General features: G+C 31.5%; 1 protein-coding gene across 4 annotated transcripts in view; it reads right to left on the reverse strand.

Annotated features, from left to right (window-relative positions):
* The window catches only part of LOC143045929 (cGMP-dependent protein kinase, isozyme 1-like), a 73,101-nt gene that overhangs the window by 39,811 nt on the left and 10,747 nt on the right, over nt 1-22,543 (reverse strand). The window lies entirely within an intron of this gene.

Raw genomic sequence — 22,543 nt, forward strand, 5'->3', positions numbered from 1 at the left:
CGGAACCATTTACACCTTTGTGGAATATCCTTATCGATTATTCGGTATTTAGACAAAACATTTATTTAAACCAGTCGTCTTGTCTGTTTACACTTACGCTATTCTGATATTGAGTTTGGTTAAGCAAGGCTATATATGTAGTCACACAATATAGTTTTTTCTCGAAGGATCTAAGAAATCAATGAAAAGTTGTAACGAACGAACAACTTATCAAACTTAACCAGTGTGTTATACATTTATGGATATTTTTACCTGAAATTTAAAAAATCAACACTGATTATTGAAACTTTAGGAATAGCAAAATTGATTCAGATATGCGTCTTAGGTTCAATTTGGAATAAGTTACAGCTTAAAATTCTAGGAGTTGCTCTAAGTAAAATGATAATTATTAAAAGGATAAGCTGTTGTTCCCCGCAAGAATCGCACTATGGCCCAAGTAAATTTAATATTTACCAAACAATCTGATTGGCAACATAAAAATACATATATATAGTGGTTACTCTGCCATGGAATAGAATTGTCAGTATAGAATTTGTTTAAAAGCAGAGAAATATTCTGGAGTATATTATTTACACTGGAAGAAATATTACGGTATTTGTTCCTGACAGAATAAAGGCTATAGAATATATGTTCCAATCGAAGCAGATATTACATCATTGTAATAAATAAGTTTCCAGATGAAATTTTGTTGTGAGGAACAAATCAAATTGTCAACACTGCACTTAGGTGTGAAAGACGTTTTCAAAATTACAACTTTATACAAAACGAAGTCTTGATTTTCAAAAGTATTATATATGGAGCAACATGCATTTTATAAAGAACATTTTATGCAGATTAACTGTATTTGTCTTACTTCTGCACAGTGAACATAGAACAGCTGTATTAAGATGCTAAATAATTTGCGTGAAATGTTTTAATAATATCTGATTAAAATATTTAAAGTTCAAAATCATTTCACAACTATTTAATACTTGTTGCTAACATTAAAGAACTGTTCCTTTTCAATTTAAAGCACTATTTGCAATGTAGATTATTAATTCGTATTATACTCAAATCACTAGTATTGAAATCGATTAGTTAATATGTTTTGTGATTCTTGTAATTTTATTGTATAAGTATGAAAGATTGCATCATGTTAACGCATAACTAACTATGCTTTTGTTCTACTTACAAGCGTTTTAAAAATCTTCAAGTTACATGCAATACCCTTTGAAGCACGCATTTCCTTATCAGATAAAGGAACTATATAATGTTGTTGCTTCGAATGCCATTTTGTTATAAAATTCGACGAAGATTGTTAATCGGCAAGGGTTAACGCTCTATAGCGTATTCGACTTGAATCTAAATTCCGTCAATATATTCTAACTGTACTTTTAGATAGTCAGTAAGGTCGTAAAGTCTTATCATCTTGCGCAAAACTTATGAAATATATGCTAAATACCAAGAGATAGATTCATTAAACGTTATGCCTTTTATTCTCTCTAAATCACCGTGCAAATGTTCAATGTATCAACTATACGAAACACACTGCAAACAATTTGATATTTGACACAAATTCAATATTCCTGCTGTCGACTCTCAGAATTAATTAAGCAATGTTCTTATTTGATAAAACCCAATATACCACGAGAAAATGGAATGTAAATAATTTCCATAAATGCAGCTTTTGTTTTTCATCTCTTCTGATACCATATTATTCATTTCGCACAACACGTACAGTAGAATATTGAAAGAACGTAGGGCGACACTCTTTTCTTTTTTTATAAACATATTTCAAAAGTACATACGACATATAAGAACCACTTTTAGTCGGTCAAATTTCCAAAACACGAATAATTTTGAGTAATTGCACTTCTGAAATATTCACGAGTAATCAATTTTAAGGTAGTCTATGATCTGGAAGTCGTACGAAATATGATTGTGGTCAAATAGCTGAAATATAAACAGGCAAGTCAACACACATGGTAAGTTTAAAAGTATATGGAAAAGTTTTAGAATGCGTAGACAATTGTATCACACGTATATATGTTATACAACACAGCGAAACATGAAATTAAATTGATTTTTTCATCACTCATTCTACCACTCTATCTTTTGACTCTATCTTTTGTGAATACTAGTGCTAGTTGATATTGTCTCCGAGAATATTACCAGTCATGCACTAAGCTTGAACATTTTTGCTTGCAATTTGAACATTGAATAATCAAGGTTCCTTCAAAAAGATTTTCACATTGCTAAAAGCTATTTTTAGTACCCTTGAAAATCCAGCCCGTCATACATTTATCTATCTGGCTTCTACTTTTGGGCTCTTATCGCTTTACTGGACACAACAAATCCATGTTGCACTGTGATCTATCTAGTATATCAAACAGTCATAGTTTTTTTTCAAATTCCGCCACCTGCTCATAGAATTGACGCCATTAATGACCATGTCTCGCACAGGATAGGTGCATTCCTACATATTTACGCAATGCACATCAATTCAAATTTTGACGAAAAAACATTTAATTTCAAAACTGCCTCCTAGGAGTGCGCTAAATAATTAACATTTATATTGTATGAATGTACATGTATGTGAAGTATTCCAACATGAATACAGGGAGATGCGAGGTGTACGTCAATGAAACAGTAAACAAAGACACAAATATCCAAAAAACATCAGGAAGGTCAATATATATATATATATATATATACAAAATAAAGATATTATCAAAACTCTGCAATGTTCCAATTCATAAACGTTGGGCATGCCCCTTTACTACAGTATTAGGAAACTGGCAAAACACAGAAAAATAAATAAATACAGAATACATGAGTATAATGGTTAAATTAGATATCAATAATAATCTTGAAATTAATAAAATTGCTTTTAAGAAATGATAAGATTCAATTGAAATGCCGAAAAATAAATTTTCATTTGAAAAGGATGTATGTACAAAGTTTACGTCAAACAGCACTAAGCGCAAACCATTGATCAGACTCCACGCAACAAAAGTTTCACAGATTGGAATTCGTGCTGTTTCTCATGCCGTAAAAAACCCTCAACAAATCTAAGTAAATTATAAGGATAGTATTGTTGATGTGATGTTAACCGATCATCCACTAATAAAAATATGCTGTTGTACTGTGTTATTTGCAAAGATTATTTCTAACAGCAATTAAGTTTTCAAGCTATAAGTTATAAAGAATAAGTTTTGTAAGAGTAATAAATATGTCTGTTAACTTTCCTGCAATGAACAAATGTTATCCATAAACGTTATCAAAGAGAGAAATTTTACACTTCATATTTACTTATGTAACAATATACGTTGATTAGGTAAAAAGAAACCATTTCACACAATTTTATGGTACTACATATGGAAATGGGATCATATATATATTAGTTGAAAACCGTCTGTTTAATTTGAAACTTTTTCTTTTTGCATAGAAGGAGAGTGTTCATTAATGTAAAACTTGCTAACACCTATATACAAAAACTTTCAGTGACCACCTTTGCGACTACAACCTGTTAATTACTGTCTTTCTCAATTTGCTTTGCTTGATTCAATAGGTAAAAAGAAAGATAAAACCATTATTTTTAAGACCTTTGGTATCCTTAAAACAGGCAGAGTAATCATTACATCTGAAATCCCCCATGATTTATTTTATGAGAAGATATCAATATGAAATTAAAAAAAAATCTATAAATATTCCAGAATAAACACGTACCGTACAGAAGAAGTCTGAAATAAAACACAATTTAAAAAGTGGAACACTTGAAAAGTCCATCACAATATGTACAAATAACAATAGGGTTACATAAAGCAAAGTATTAGACTGCAAAATCTCCACACGACAGCATTGATCAAATATAAAAAGAAGCGGTAATATTCACAGAATTGAAATTGACACAGTTATGGACAAGACAAAGTAATTAATATTCCATGTTAGTTCCTTACGTATATCCTGGTACGATTAGAGTGTTGCTAATTTTTTGTTACCAGAAAACTCTCACGGACCTATGAAAGGATTCATAATATAAATAAATTGAAGATGTGCACCACGTTAAAGTGACATGTTCTTCTCTTTGACCGAAGTCTGAAAGTGCATTAGCGATCACAAAGCTGATTTGTAAAATTAAGCAGGCAGTTCAAATTATAAAACCATCAAAATTGGACTTGGAAAAAAAACAAAAGTGTTCATATGCGGAAGATGTATTCTATTTGTCCCCATTATAACTTGAAGACCACTATACTGAAGATTTAGTATCGAACGGTAAAGAGTAGTGCAATAAAAAAAAGTCTATATTGTAGGAAAACAAAACAAAAACTGTTGATTATCTAAAATGCTAGTTTTGCATCTACAGCACAAAAACCATTAGACTATTGTTTATGTCGTAAAATGCCGACGTTGGTTTTTGTTATAAGGAACGAAAAAAGAAAATAGAACTACATGATAATCGAATTTAATGCATCTTCAAATCGGCTTACAAATTCGAAATAAGAATTCCAAATATTATTATAAGAAGAGAGAAAAATCTTCTTCAAATCTGATGAAACATTTAAACAGAAGAGGATTAGCAGAATATCTCCTCATATCAAAACAGAATTTCCTTTTATATCAAAGGTCATTGCATTGTAACAATGAATCGTGTGATATGATGTAGTTTGAAAAAGAAATACAGTTGTAAATATGAACATTCACTTTATCAGTATAAGTGCTGCATACAATTGCATGGTACAAGCTACATGATTTCTTTGCAAGTCTGATCATCTGACAATACATAATTTTATTGTTTGTTTTCTTTTTTTTTTTGCATATGTTATTAAATTTAAATTCAGTTTAGTGTGTTTATTGTCATAAAAACTCTTAACAATAAGTTTGCGACAAATACAAACTATTAAAGAAGGCAATACAATCTATCACTGTCTATTGTAAAATTGCATTGGCTCACTGAAAATGCCTCACGTATACATGTAGTTTAAATACATTTGTAGCATTGACATTGATATTATAACTGACATTGACCAATGGTGGTTTGACAAGGTTTTTCAACACAAAATCTTCAACTTAGTCCATTTGCGCATCTCCCCCTATTGAAAAGGGCTCTGTATTTTCAATTTTAAAATTCATTATAGCCAAACGAAGGCCTTTATAAGCAAAAGTGTGTTTTCCCGTCCATTTGCATACCTCCACAAACGAATTTAAGTTTTTAATCCCAAATCAGTTTGAACGTGATTGCGCATTTATTTATCCCCGACATCTAAACGAGACATTAATGGCAGAGAACTTCAACTTATAAAATGCACATTAGTAATCTACAATTCTAGAAAAATGTTCTTCGATAAATGGCGCTCACTGTGCAGACTAAATCAAACAAATGAAAATATCTCGATTAAATACAAACAAAAATTCATCATCGTCAAAGTCCATTAAACAGAAAATCGACATACATAGCGAAGTTTGAATGATAAATATTGATGTATATATATTTGTCTAGTTGTTTGACGGTCTTTCAAACAGTAAAAACACTGTAAGATGTTACGTTGAAAGGGAAACGATACGATGAAATAGAAACGTGCAAGTGTGCTGACCTCGCAATTTCTTTCAGTATACAATAAAAAAAAAAAAACAAAAAAAAAACAGTTTACCGAGCGTTTTTATAATACATATTAGGCATTTTCAAATCCGTTTTGCTAACATCAAACATTTTGAATTCCCTTGATTTTTTTTATTATGAAATCATTGTATTTTAATAAGCAAATGTATTTATGTTTCTATGTCCTCGGTAAATATATAGATAGCATCATTAAATTGTAAAATACGATCTTGTTGACAGTTTCAGTTATTCAAATTAAATGGGAAATATTTGTAATAGAGCACAGGTTTATTATGCAGAAGATAATGTCATCTATTTTAGATATTTCGTGAATGACTAAATGATTACACGAAAACTTTCCAAACAAAAATTATTTACGGTATCGTTGCCGAGCATTTAAATAAAATGATTTATTTAAAATTTTTGTCTCTGATATGAAACATTCATCATTTAATTAACAAATAAAAGAACCAAGCGTATACCATCAGCTACTAGTACAGAATTCGCCGTCCCGTTGTTTTAGAAAATACATAGTATACTTTTCTTGTCAAAGAGAGACTAACGATACCAAAGGGATATTAAAACGTCGATAACAAACTGCCAACGCCATTGCAAAAAAACAAAAACAGACAAACTACGTAAAGATAACGACAGCCAATGCCAAAGTACTAACATGCATTTAAATATTATTCTTAGACCATAAGCTATGCAAAATCGGTTCACATTACTGTCATCTAATTGAGGACTATACTTTTTGAGGACTATACTTTGGGAAAAAATCTATAAAAGTATGAAAATATAATTTTAATCAAATCAAACCTATCTTTTTTTGTCTCTATTTTTATGACTACAATGAGTAATGTATGCAGACTAAGACTTGCCAGATATCCACAAATGAAACGAAATGTCCCTTTTAATTTGCAGTCGAAATTGATTTAGATTGCACTACCCAAAGCTCCGTTTTATTTAAGAAATAATTGTTGTCAAACGACTGCCTAGCAACGGGTTTTCACAGAATTTTATACAATATTACTTTTTTTTTTTGAAATTTCAACATCAATTAGACTGTTAACATAAAAGAGGGGGAAGGGACGTCCCAACTCATAAATTGAAGATAAACTGACAACGACATGGTGAAACGATCGTTTATTAATATCTTGCAGATGGTATCCTACTTCCAAAAATAAAACTCTATTGACAGTTTGAGTCCGTTCTTTCTAATATAGGATAAATTCTATATATAGAATTATAACCTATAAGCACCGTTAAAAATAAAAAGTTTCGAAGCATAGTGAACAGTTTTATGAAGCTAGACTTGTCCCATGTGTAAATTAATACTTAGTAACAATATGGCATTTGTCAAAAGAACACTGGGTATTAAAAATTTATTAGGCTTACAGTTTAACTGAAATTTGTATTTTCAATTAAACATTTAGCTTGTTTCTGTATCAACGTTAAGGTGATACAAAACTAAAACGAGCAATGCAGTTTAATAACTTAGTCAAGACATCATAGAAATGCAATTTAAAGCATTTCTTCTGAAAAATACAAAAACAGATTTTGTCAGATTTGCAAAATAGCACCTTAGGGAACCAAATCGATAATTAATTAGCGATTCTGTGTAAAAACAACCATTCTCTTGTACATATTTTTGTGATTTTTGCATACACTTAATGTTTCCCATTCACAAATAATATGTCAATACTAGTATTTTCGCCATTTAGAGAAAACTTGTTAATAAATATATGATATTTATCTACCTTAAAATCTCCATTTTACATTACTATATTAGACTATGATTTAAAAAAAATAATATTCTTTTGGTACCGATTGACTGAACTTTTTTCGGGCAAATTTACATACTTTCGGTATTTAGCCTAAATAACCTTCTGTTAAATGAAATATATTTAAGATAATAAAACACACTTTAATTGACAATTATTACAAAATAAAAGATGAAAATACTATAACTAATCTTACCTGATCTACCACGATATTCTAAATGATTTCCTTCACGTACTAATCGATATAACGTTTATTTTATAAAATGTTACACTGCACGATGTCTTTCAACACTATCAGAAACTTTTTTGTTTTCCGTACTTGCCTAACCCAATAAGGTCGTAAATTTGATCAGTGGCCGATCTGGCATTTGTTAAGATTCGTTTGTCTTAATAGATTTATTATATCAACGTCCAATTTACAAAAGAGGATTCCTAAACTGTATTCATTATACAAGGTTGCAATGCTAAATCAATGAACAATCAGAAATACTGATTTATTCTACTTCTGTTTTGAGAATAATTAAAAGTGAGGACACCACCCCTTACCGGCCATAACGTTGTTCGTCTCAAATTAACTGAATATAGAATTCGATTTGATTGTATTAACTGTATATGCTTGATTTAACCGTCTAGGGCATACTTCTAGAATGTTACAAGTAAAACAAGAACTATTCATTCTCCAATCGAAACACTTAGTGATATATGTAAATATATACCATATAATGAATTATCGGTAATAAATCGATGCTAATGATAGATTCCTCAAGACGATGAAGCCGAGTAAAATACGAGATTTATGCGAATAGATGGTAAATGCGGTTACTGAAATTGAATGAGAAAATATACTTGAAAGCGAACTAGTTCGAAGTGATATTATATATACTCACCAGTCGGTGTGACAAACTCGATTTTAGTTCTTATCATTTGATTTCAAGCTTAACATCAAGATGACAAATGCATTGATTACTTTCTAGTAGTTCATACCGAGTAACGTTATCGACGAGGACTGACATTGTCAAAACAAAAATATTAACCAATTTACTTCTCTACAATTGTTTTTATATAAAATTAAGAGATCGAATGACATAGAAGTACAACTATAGTTAATGATAGATATGCTAATCATAAATCTTTCATAAAATGTCAACAGCTTAGTGCATTTAACAAGTGCTCAAACGTTCTGGTAGTTACATCTATAATACTAAAATTACGAGGTCCAATTTGTTAGCCGTCATCACGTAAAAACGACGAATCACAGAATTCAACTTTATATATAACTAATATAGTACAAAGGTGTAGATTAAAAATTACACCACTCCAGGCCCTTTTGTTTTCCATGTAATTAATATTGCCAATAATTAAGAAGTTCCGGGTCGAGTCCGCTACCGATACCAATAGTATATTCACCTGTTACCTATTACCTTATCTGTACGTTCCGCATCTGACAGGCGCACCACCAAACGTTGTTTTCAGGATTAATATGCTATATACACGGGTCATAACCACAGGGTTGACACTACTAAATTGTCAAATTGTTACCTATTGTAGTATTTTAATTAGTAAGACTTTCTAAGATAACAATACGAATGCTAAAAATCTGGACTAAAAATAAGGCGTATAGGTACAGTTTTCAATTTGTTAGTGGGCATGACGTAAAACAGCGAAGCAAAGAATTCAACTGTATTTATAACTTATATAGGACAATGCTGTTGATTAAAAAATACTCCATTCCAGGACCTTTTGTTTTTCCAAATAATTAATATTATTGTTTCAGTTCGACGGGTTCAAACAGAAAGACTTGAAAGCAGAGAAAAACTGTGTATCTTATAATCGGCATGACTTTATCAGATGACAATACTAATACTAAAATAAGGCTTGCGCATAGTTATATACTATAATTCAGTCACGTACCCGTGATATCACGAGTGTGTTCTAGTATACTTTAAATGTCATAGCGAATCACTAATATTTGGATTGTTACTTTTTGGTGAATAAAACAGGCAACTTGAAGATTCTTTATGTTTGGCCCGGTCCATTCTAAGAGACCCTGTTAATTGACCACCTTCCTTAATTTCTGAATGATCATATTAGGCACCTGGCCCAGGTATAATATTATTATTAGTATATTTCAAACATTTTCATAAGCGGTCAATCATGTCCTTCAACTTAACACTGAACAATGAAAAAATGTAAAGTTTCAGTCCAATTAACTAATGATATTTACCAAGGAATTATATAATATATTCGTACTTGAATAACAAAGAAATAAATCGTTTTCAGACCACTTTCCTTGTGTAGTAGTTTAATTAATTTAAAGTGGTATGTGTTAAATATCAAATGATTTATTATGTAGATATTGACAACTTAATGAAAGTGTTTCCATTTCATTCATTGATATCACACTTATTACTGAGATGTTATCTTATACATGGCAATGAAAAATAATTTATCAAAATATGTACAGGGTTTCTATTCATGTTTTGTAATTATCTCTGTAAATGAAATATTGCTTTCTTTACAAATGATCGACATTTGCCCATTTCAAATATAAACATTTTAATCATTTTGAGGGGCCATGTTCTTAAATGAAATGTCATACATCCATATTTGAAGTATTTGTTCTACATAGGCATTTACTTAATCATGTCTATAAGATCTTAGAACAATATTTTTATGGAATATTTAAAACAATGTCAATACGATACGGAGATTTGTTTCACAAACATTTCCACACGGATTGTTTATTTGATTTCCAGCTCTCTGCGATTTTTTCTTTGCAACTAGATGTATTAAATCATTTGATTATTGCATTCCAATTGCTATTTATTTCAATCTTTGTCTGTCAAACAATATATAATATATATTTCAATGGCAAATATGATTTTGAAATACTTATATAAACGATCTAGAAAATAACATCTACTTTTATACTTATTAAAGTTCAAGATGACAGAGCCTAATCCATTTAAAAAACATAGTCTAGAATTTCCCAATTAATTAAGTTTCTATAGAACAATCTTAAACATATACCACACTTCAATAATGTTTATGAAAGACATGACACAGAATAATTCGGAATTAACTATAACCTTAGAAATATATTTGAATATCAATCCAGTGAAAATATCCTTGTCATGTCAAATTGGAGCTCGCAATACGACTGCTTGTTTAATGACCATACAAGGATTCAGTAACTATATCGAACCCAATACCATTACTGCAATAAAGTGACATAATGATTAGATACTAAGTGACAGTATAAAAATAAATAAGCCTTAACAAATGGTCATTAGATCTACATTACTTATTTTGATATCTTATATAGTCACAAATAAACTTGTTATGTACTTTGTTTGACGGAATATACACTGATCTGCCTGTATGATACTAATGCAGAAATCAATTTAAAGATTATTATATGTTTACAAATAGCTTTACGAGTTATGTAAATGGAATGAAATTGTTAGAGTCATCATTTATAGTCGATTAATTCTATTATACGAATTATGCAAAATATAGAAAGATTGCGATAGGAAAAGTGACACTGCATCGCTAACCACTTCAAACAAATGTTAAGTGCCCAAATACCACATTAGTCATATATTTAGAAAAGAGAATGATAGCTATATTTTTACCAGGACCCAAGTAAACATGAGCACCAGTTTTGGGCATTCGACAAATTGGCATGGGTTCCCATGACCCTTGCTAACTAACCACTAGGTGTGAGGAACACATGGCCAATGATGTCGCCAAAGATTAAAAAGATTAGTTCATTTCAAGGATAAAAACTTTTCCTAATACAAAAGATTATATTTTAATAAAAGTAGCCTTAATGTGTGACTTCTGCCAAATAGACTCCAAAATCAATAAGTATCCTATTCCCTATGTCTTTCGCATTTTAACGTATCATTTCAATCATGCAAAGGAAAGTAATTCTTTTCCAAAAGTTTGTTTTAGTATCATTGACCACTGTGTCTTTCCGTTCCCTTTTTTTTCGTCTGCATATTTTCATTCTAAACATGAAAGAAAAAACTCATGTTATAAGTCTATAGACTACATCTTCCATCTGTACAAGAGAGGATGAAAGATATCAGAGGGACATACACGTTTCATTTCAATCACAATAAACCGACATCAGTTTATCGTTTTGTTGGTCTACTGCATGTATCTTTTGGCGCTACAGCCAATGAAGACATACATGCTACTTTACCATTTGATTTTTGTTATTAAAGATATACATACATACGTGTTACAAAGATTAAAATTAGATGTGATATAATTGTCAATGAGATACTATTCACCACACTCCATATGACTTGGATGTCTTTGTTTAATACTTTGAGATATGAGAACCTTGACTTGTTAAACACTTTACATGAACATGATTCTTTCATTATCTTTCGTTAAAAATATGTTACGTTCGCTCGCACTAAAGATATTACATACAACACTCATATTTTTGAAATATATATAACAACTTGACATCGCAATTATAAATAAAAGCAGATGAGAAATACAAGTAAATGAGACAGCAAACTAGCAGAGTTTAGAGTGTCAACACGTTTTAACATTTGTCTGTTTAACAGTTAATGTAACAATGCAACTGTATAATGTACAGGGATATAAAATCATCCAAACAGGCCATCCAACAAGGTCTTGATGCACTTTAATATCGAGAAAGCGAGTGGCTAATGGGATTTCATCCGCAAAAGTGACAGGGAATCCGTGGATAAAACTGCATAAGTTCAATCAGAAAGCCACATAAATTAATTCCTGGGTATCGGTGTCCCATCTATCTAAATCGCAATTGCAATATGTATAGATACAGAAGACCATGTCCGTCACTCCTTTTTCCTGAGCTTCAGGACATTAATTTGACCGCTTATTTAGAATTGCCATATTCGTTCAAGCATTCTTTAAAAGAACATTCAATCGATGGCAATGTTATACGACCTTAGCAGAAAGGAGCAAAAGACAACTGTAAATTGAGAGGATGATCTAGATTGTACATAAGTTGCATTTATCTCGATACCTTACTTCGATCAAACTTTGTCCGAGATTCCTCATATGTCTTATGGTCATTTATGACTGGTTGGGACCAAGAGAACACGTATGGTAACCTCGAATAATCCCTGTTCCCCCTCAGTAGACACATCTAGAATGTTTGTGTTTCTTATTTAAGCACCTTTTCGGTTGTTAAGTTATCATACTTCCAAGACAATTCAGTCCTTAGAACAGTCAACCGAACACAGTTATTACTTGCAACTCAATGAAGATCCAAAAGTTTGAGTTGCAAATAACATCCATAGCCGGAGCAATTACCCACCCTGCATTTTTTTCTATTCTAAATAAATCTTTGAATTTCATTTTGGTTTTAACTACATTTTGATTATACTGGATGCATCAGAACTTTGAATGCAAATAGTCAACTTCTACGTACAGACATTGAATTGTGGACTGTACTTGTACTGAATATAGTTAATACATGAAGATCAAACGTCTGGAAAATTTCAATTACGTAACGTAATTACCCGGATGTTCCATGTAATTAACAAACCTTCATCGGTACTAAGTTATCTCGGTAATCATATAGACCTACATGAAGGAGTAATGTCTTCATTCAGTCAAGGAAATAAGTTTTGACCGGTATGTAGGCTGATAATGGGCATTTCGTTCTTTAATGTGCATATCCTACAGAGAAAACTCCTTCCTGTCAAGTCGTAAACAGACGCAGTCCTATAACAGCAGTTATGAACAACTCGAGATTGATGATTGTGCACATGATTAATTCTATTAATGAAATAATTAAAACTAATTGTTTATGATCATTCGGACATCGTAAAACAAACCATTAAATTAGAAAGCAGTGTTTATCGTTATGGCAGAGACTTAAATTTTTACTTAGGACGAATAATATTCTATTCTCTATCACTTTATTCGTCAGAGATATTTGGCAGTCATTTGGTGCATGGGGTAATTAATTGTTCTTTCTTATTTACTAAAGGACCATGTGCTGACTTTTTTCAAAGTTATATTACTCAGTTTATTTAATTTAACTGTTCTCGTCATGACAGGCTAACTATTATATTTGTCGTTTGGCATTCAGCATATTTTTGATACATGATGTTGATCGGTGGTTATTGACTTAATTGTAGTAATTGCTAGTATATTTTGCAACTAAATTTTATAGTTGGGACTTGTGGTGTTCTTTTACACCGCTGTCCAATTATAGGGAAGAGTTGCACGCTAGCAAAAATCTTTAAATTCGCCGTATTATTTATGAGTATGTCCCAACTGATCAGAAACCTTTTATTCGTTGGTTGTCGTGTGTAGCTGTATAGCGTATTTGTTTGTTTTTCTTTATTATTAAGATCTACCGTTGCTCACTTCTACTTTATTAGGTCTCTGGTTGAAAGCTGTCTTCTTATTTTAACCTTATAACCTAAGTTTAGTCCATATATAAGTTATATAAAATAAAGATACTCTGTGTCCCTCCATTTAAATTTCATAATAACATGTTTTTACTTTAATCTTTAAAAAAAATGATAATAAAGACATGTAAAACTTTGAATCTTAAAGAAAACAACATCTAGATAATAATTGCGTTTAAAATTTCCATTAGTTGCTAAAGTGCATGCTTTTATCAGCAAAGGTTTACCATTGTAATACTGATTCGCATTTACAAGAAATCTATTTTGAAATGAATAACTTACTATTTGAATTGACATAGGTAAATTATTCATATTCAAATGGAGGTTTTAAATATGTTTTGAATTGCAGCGCATTCTCATTTACATACAAGATGTGTTTTACGAGTTCCTTTGTTGTATACAAGTTGTAGTCTTTTCAATCGAAGTGGACTTTTACCTTATATCACAAGGCTATTTATGTTCCACTTAATGAAAGTCTATGGCACAATAAGATTGAAGTTGACCTCCATACAAAAAAAAGAAAGAAAAAAAATGACTTCGAGGCAGTAAGAAGATTATATTGATCACTTCCTTCAGCAAATAAAACAAACCTAGATTATTGTCAACTAGGATAAATAGAAAATAATGCAAGTGCTTAACTCAAGTCACGTTTATTATCCCTCAATGCTTTAAAAGTAAGATTGATATAACCATTAGTACACTACGTTCATATGAACTGTGAAAATAATAGTTGATGTTGGAGATATTCTAAGTTTTATAGATATTCATATGATCTCATATGAATTATTTTAATTTACCACTGTGAAACACAGTACGTGATTGAAGTTTTATTGGATAGAAAGGCATCGGGTAAATAATGGATTGAAAATCAGTATTACAAAGGTGCTTTCATTGATAACTAGAAACAATATTAAAAAAACTCATCAAAAGAGATTGCCAAGAAAGTAGCACTCATAAATTCAACTATGCTAGTGAAAGTACTGAATTATAACGAAAGCAAATTGTTTGAAGATTTCTAAATACCATAAAATATATGAACGCTATTGAAAGTAAATGGTTAGTTGATGGTCACGTCATATCGTGAACTCAGAGGCAGGAAAGACTATCTGAACATTGATATGCTCAAATGTAATGATTGTAATTAAACAAATACTCGCCCGAAGTTTCATATTATTAATAAAATTGAGAATGGAAATGGGGAATGTGTCAAAGAGACAACAACCCGACCAAAGAGCAGACAACAATCTGTTTTACAAACTTAATTTTCTCCTGATCCCATTTCTCCCCGTAATGTTTCAGCAACAACATGTTGTGTATTTTTTTTGGGGGGGGGGGGGGAATAAGATCAATCACCCCATCACTGTTTACGACGTTATTGAAATACATTTATTTAGCATCCAATATATGAAGTAAAGATGTCAAGTATTCTGAATACAAAGGCTTATTTGAACGGTGACCTATAGTTGTTAACTTTTACGTCATTTGGCCTTTGGTGGAGAGTTGTCTCATTGGCAATCGTACCGCATCCTATACTTATAATTATTAATAGTCCATCAAATTGGTGTTAAGTATTCAGACTTATATCTATCTATATATAACTAGGGGGTAGATAGCTTTTGTGTATGTATAATTGATTAAAAAAATTGCATGTATCATCTATGTACATTCATACGGCCTTATATTTACAGGAATGTCTTGGTAGATGCCACTTCTGGTGGAGTTTTAATTCCGCGAAGGTATCACCAGCCCAGTAGTCAGCACTTCTGTTCTTTGCTGACATGAAATATCATGGATATGGTCATATTTATCAATTAACTGTTTACAAAACTTTTGATTTTTTGAAATACTAAGGCCTTTCTACCTCAGAAATAAATTACATTAGCTGTATTTAGCAAAACTTTTAGGAATTTCGGTCCTCAATGCTCTTCAACTTCGTACTTTATTTTTACTTTTTTGGATTCGAGCGTCACTGATGAGTCTTTTGAAGACGAAACGCGCGTCTGGCGTAAATACAAAATTTTATCCTTGTTTTCTATGATGATAATAAAATTGAGAATGGAAATGGTGAAAATGCCAAAGAGACAACAACCCGACCATAGAGCAGACAACAGCAGAAGGTCACCAACAGGTCTTCAATGCAACGAGAAATTCTCGCACCCGGAGGCGTCCTTCAGCTGGCCCCTAAACAAATATATACTGGTTCAGTGATAAAGAACACCATACTAAACTCCAAATTGTACACAAGAAACTAAAAGTTAAAATAATACAAGACTAACAAAGGCCAGAGGCTCCTGACTTGGGACAGGCGCAAAAATGCGGCGGGGTTAACATGTTTGTGAGATCTCAACCCTCCCCCTATACCTCTAGCCAATGCAGAAAAGTAAACGCATAACAATAAGCACATTAAAATTCAGTTCAAGAGAAGTCCGAGTCTGATGTCAGAAGATGTAACCAAAGAAAATAAACAAAATGACAATAATACATAAATAACATCGAACTACTAGCAGTTAACTGACATGCCAGCTCCGGACTTCAATTAAACTGATTGAAAAATTATGTCTTCATCATATGAATATCAGGCACAATCCTCCCCGTGAGGGGTTTAGTATCATACCATCATAACATATATGAGAAGAACATAACCCGTGTCATGCCAACAACTGGTTTATTAATAATAAATGTGTTTAGTTCCGATGCAAAGACCCTATAAGTGAATCAATATTAACGCCAAAATAATGACCTGACAACAGTATCGTAACTATATCCCTTCTTAATAAGTCTATTTAAAGGTTTTGTTAGCTTCTGAGGTGAATACTGACATTTTTGTGCTTTATAAAGAATATTTCCATAAAATATTGGATGTGAAATACCTGAACGTATAAAAAGTCTGCATGTTGAGCTATATTTACGAATGATGTCCTTATACCGATGATAAAATTTAGTAAATGTTTTGACTAGTTTGTGATATCGAAAACCCTGGTGTAATAATTTTTCAGTAATACATAAATTTCTCTCGTTAAAATCTAAAACATTGTTACATACACGAGCGAATCGTACAAGTTGAGAAATATAAACACCGTAAGATGGTGACAAGGGAACGTCATCATCTAAAAATGGATAATTAACGATAGGAAATGAGAAATCATCTCTTTTAAGGTGTTTTGTGTAGTTTCGGAAGCCAATACATAATTGGGACTTTCATTGTTTTTGGTTCTGTTTGTAAAGCGGTAGTTAAAAGTTTATGTTTGTTACAGATGTCGTTTTCTGAAAATGGAGTCAGTTGGAATGTTGGTGAATTTGTGATTTCTTTTTGTAGAACCTCAATGTAAAATTTACGTCAAACAATAATAATATTATTAGCAGCTTTATCGGCCGGGACAAAAACAAATTCCTTGGCTAGTTCTTTTAGTTTATGTTGATACGAGAAATAGGTTTATTGTGGTTATTGTTAAGAGTAAAACGTTCTTTAAAATGTTGAATACGTATATCAACAATGAATTAAAAAAAGAGTCCAAAGATTTTTTGTCAGCTTTTTCCCGTTTTATCCATTTCAAACAGTAAGTACGGAGTGAGTCGTGGATGATATCACGACACTCATTCCAATTAATAGTTGAAGAGGGGCGATATTTATAGTGCAGTGACTGAAGGCAGATTTTTTGAATTTAATCTGCCCACCGAACACACACCGACATAATATATCATTGGAAAGAGGAAATCGTGTACTATAATAATATGCCTGTCGTCAGGACTTGATATGGTCACATTTTTTTTAAATTGAGGTCAAAGGTCATATGTCAAAATCTGTGAAAGTTTGGGAGGGTTTCAATTTTGGCATTTTTTTTCTATTTCTAAACTCTATCTAAATACAAATGATACTGTTTTGTCTTTTGTGTAGTAATGTTTGTTATTATACATAAACCTTAATCATTGAGATTTTTTATCAAAAAAATTCCTAAAACGACGTTTTATAAATAAAACTTCAAAAATCAAGTTTTCAACCTATAAAATGTTTAGAGCACCTTAACCTTATGAAAAATATCAATTTCAGGTAAAAATCAAGTGTCATGCAGGACAATACTTTAAAATTATTTTTTAAACTGTCATAGTGGGTGAGGTATCAAACTAAAGCCATTGAACACTACAGTCAAATATGACCTCATACTGAATTTGCGAATACTTCAGGTTTTTTTTATAGACTACTCGTTGCTTTTGGTTTTTTTCACAATTATTACTGCTACTATAGTATTATCTTTTGTAATTGTGTATTTAACTCTGGTTAATATCTATTACATTATAGGTTTTGTAACTATATCCCCCCTTTTTTCCCTTGCAACGTACTACAAACTTCAAAAGTATTTCATATAAAAAAAAGAAGATGTCATATGATTGCAAATGAGACAACTCTCCAAATGAGACCAAATGAGACATAAAACAATTATAGGTCCCGTACGGGCTTCAACAATGAGTAAAATTCATACTGCATAGTCTTTAATTCCCGAAATGAGTAATGTAAAACAAACAAAAATCTAACGGCCTGATTAATGTACAAAATAAATAAGAAAGAAACAAATATAGTATAGAGAAACAAACGACAAACACTGCAGTACCGTCTCGTGACTTGAAACAGACACATACAGATAGTGGCGGGGTTTAACTTTTTTAAGGGCACGTCAACACTTCCCTAACCTCGGGGCTTGAACCATGTGTACCAGTGCAACAAGCTTTATACCAAATCAACCGTTATCTCCATCATCTTCATTTTCATCAACTGTCACAAGACGTGTTTTAACATTTCCGCACATTTCACTCATGGCAACAGATCTGCAAATGAAAGGTTCTGCTGAAAGCGAACACGTTATTTTGAGTTTTTCTTTACAAGTACAGACAAGATATTGTAGGAAGTCCAAAGACATTTGTTCCTAAAAAACACCAGCTTCAAACCATCCCTAGGCTATCAATTCATCCAAGATTTAACAGAGATCTAAAAGAGGGGTTAGGAAGATGTGATGACATCCATATGCTTGTCTGCAAAGATGCTGGGGAAACATTATACGAGACGTACACACTATCTTGAATTCGCTCAATTTCATGGCAACACATTAGATAGCGTCGCACTTTACTTTAAGAAGCATAAAATCCTTTGGCACTCAATGTTTCAACAAGGTGTTTTGAACCAAACACATGGTACATTTGTAAAGTCAATCCTAAATGAAAAGGAGTAAAACAAAAACGATTGCCTCAACAATTGCATTTCCACAATTTCTCTGGTGCCATTTCCTGAGAAAAATCTTGGCTGTATGCAGTTTTATTGAGTAACCATAAAATGAATTGCAATAACTACGAAGGCATTGACTGAATTAAGAAGGAAGAGACAATTCATCCGAAGTTGGGTAGTCCCTTAGAGTTTCGATGTCTTTTCTAAGTAAACTTGCAGCGAAATGAAATATCTGTCCGTTATTTGTATCTATTACAGTTGACATTGAGATTTTGAGGTCAGTTTTCAATTGACTAGAAGCTTATATGGCATCAAAAATAGTTATTTTGCTACTAAATATTACGTTATATTAGCCTTGAACTTGTTAAAGTTGTTTGACAACTGAATTTCTATAGAAATAAATGAGTTTAGACTGCATTTTACATGTAGAATATTTTAAATTAGAATCAGCCGGAAGAAATTATCTATATTTATCAAGTAACGGTGTCATGAGGAATGACCAATAAATCGTTGTCAATAGCCAAAATAAAATTAGTAAAAGTAGTATCGTGTTCTGAGATATCTGCTTCCAAGGGTTTGGATTTTTTTATTTCGTTTTTAGCAAATAATTTGTAATGCAACCAAAATGACAGAGTGCTTGAAGTTTAAAAGATGGACGGGGAACTATTTCAACTTTAACTTTATCTGACACGGAAGAAACATTTTTAATACGCTCATCTGATTCAAACTTGAATAATTTTTCATCTTTCTAAAATGTTTTGTTGCAACAAAATATACAAGCGCTCCAGTTGAACGACTGCATTCTAGAACGTGTACAAATACCCGAAACTGAGGGACAATTAACAGTCAGATAATTGTATGTCGTCATTAAATATCAGACTAGAAGCTTCTAAAAGGGGGAACACATATGTTTACTTGTTTAAGTTATGTAGTATGAACGATGATAAACTGCCTGCACGGAGTTCTTCAAATTAACAGATATGGCATGAAACATCTTGATGTTCACCTCATCCAATCTTTTATGCAATGCAGATACACAAATCGACTTCCCTAAACTGGTAAATTGACTCAAAATTTCAATCGATTTTTTTTTTTTTTTTTTTTGCATATTATGCACTGCATGCAATTTAAAGACTTTTGTCTTTTCTTTGGACTTAATGGAGCAAGTTGCAAAGGACTTGGCATATCACGGAATATTTACTGAAACTATCTGTCAATTATTTTGATTTTACAATAAGACTTTTCTGACAAAGTATATTTGATGTTTTATAACGAAAAAACATAGAATATAAACATATACAAACAAATTATGTGGCATATATCAGTGCACTGTAATTGAAAATATGTGTATATAATAGCGAAAAAGGTAGTAATTTCATATATCATTTGAGAGCAAATTATTGACTAATACACAAAATGTGACGGAAGGCAAGTGATTGAGTTCCGTGTTGAAATTGAAGATTTTTACTCCATTCTTTTTCCATTGATTTCTTCATTTTTTTTTCTTCATATTTTGGTTCCGAAATTTTTATCACTTATTAGTTTTATTAAATACTGTATGCATAAAATATTATGGGATATTTTTTATTAATACTATGAAGAAGAAACTAAAGTTTGAGTCTGAATTTGCAATTAAAATTACCTCAATTTTAAATAGTCTAAACTTCGCAAATTTTATTGATTAGAAGGTAATAAAATACCGAAAAGAATACTTTCACATATAAGAATAGCTTCAGGAAAAACTATTTGAATTAATATAAGCAAACATACACATTTTTCATTTTGAAAAAGGGGGGTTGAAACTCTCCAATGTACTACCAGTCATAAAAACGACTTTTTAGAAAAATGTGACCGTACAAAATTCTGACGACAGGGCAAAAACTAAAGAAGACATATTTTTCTTTAAGTTAAGACCATTTTTAGCCGTGTGTTATTTGGGGAGATTAAACTCGCGATCTAAACGACTTTTTACACTTCTGTCACTGCACTATTAGGTCCTTTACTGAGGAATGATTTCAACTCTCGGTCTTGAACGATGTTAAGATCTCCTGTTATAACATGGAAAATGGGTCCATAAATGTATTTGGAATTACTGCAATTACATGAGTTTATTTATTACATAATTGTTATAAATCTAATTCGACACATTATACCTCAGCATTTAAATCACGAAAAAAAACCCATTAAGTTTTTGCCTTAACCTATGAAGACAAGCTTTAATAACTGGTGCATTTCAGAAGTTTGTAAATATTTAACGCCAACAATAAATCCATCGTCCTTCTAAAAACTTTTCAAGAAATTTGTTTCTCGTCATTTTCCAAAAAAAAAAAAAAAACAATACATCGTCGTCATGTCAATGCGTATAAACTATTAGGTCACTTCAAAATAACAATTGTTATTAATATTTTTTATTAAGACTTGGCCATAATAACAGCCATTGGAGTACATGTATTCACATTCAACTAGACTTGATCGATCATCCTCTATTTGAGATAACAAAAAATGATAAAAGGATTTCAAGGTGCCATCACAATTTTAAGTCGATTAATGACAGAAGAAAAGGACGCAAGCAGAAAGAGTCTAAAAAATAAACACGAGAAACTAAGGTTTGAACAACACGAACCCTACCTAACATAAACATATAGATCCGAGTTGCTCTAGAAGTGAAAGCAGTTTCTGAATGTGCTCATGACAAAGAAATATTCAATTATAAGTAATAAATGAAGGGACAAACTACAACAAATAATGGAACGGTAACAAACTGATGATTGGAACTACATGTACACCTTGTTTACTATATGTAAGGAAGTTAATTAAAATGCATGGTTAACCAATAACAAACAAGAGGCCAAGGACTCCTCCGTTTATTTTTGTTTTATGAAATACAATTGTTGGTGCGATATGAAAGTTTGCGCGCTTGGTCTTAAAAAGAAGTACTTGTGAGAGTATACATCGATACTAACTAGCCTTACAATTTTTATAACAATATGATAAAATAAAAGCAACCAAGGAAGAATAGTATAAGCAACCAACATGAAATATACCATCTATGTATATTTCGCTAATGTTTGTATCACTGTCTATTTAGCATATACCTAACCTATCCTTTTATTTAATCCAAACTGTAACACAATATGCATTTATAAAATCTAGAGAACTGATGATTTACTGCAAAAAAGTGATAATTACGCAATACTTCCTACTGTGACGTATAATTTAAGAATTGCAGAATCAGAAAATCAATTACTATACTTGGAGTTTTCTCAAATTCACATCTTTTCCAACTTAAGATATCCACCATCTATTATAACACGTTATCGCTGAGCAAAACTGTTTGATAAATACTTTTACGTTATTATAGGGAATATCGTAAGAACCATAGTACGTTTCTGTATTATATAACTGCCAGCTTTGTAGCAGGAAATGTACAAATGCATGACTATTAACTGAGAAGAAACGTTTAAAAACGTAAACGGTATGTCGGACGGTAGATTGTTTTTTCTTCTGAAATTTTACTTTCATTCTTTCGACTTTT

Source organism: Mytilus galloprovincialis, chromosome 9 (assembly GCF_965363235.1).
Source record: "Mytilus galloprovincialis chromosome 9, xbMytGall1.hap1.1, whole genome shotgun sequence".
In the NCBI taxonomy this organism is placed as follows: domain Eukaryota; kingdom Metazoa; phylum Mollusca; class Bivalvia; order Mytilida; family Mytilidae; genus Mytilus; species Mytilus galloprovincialis.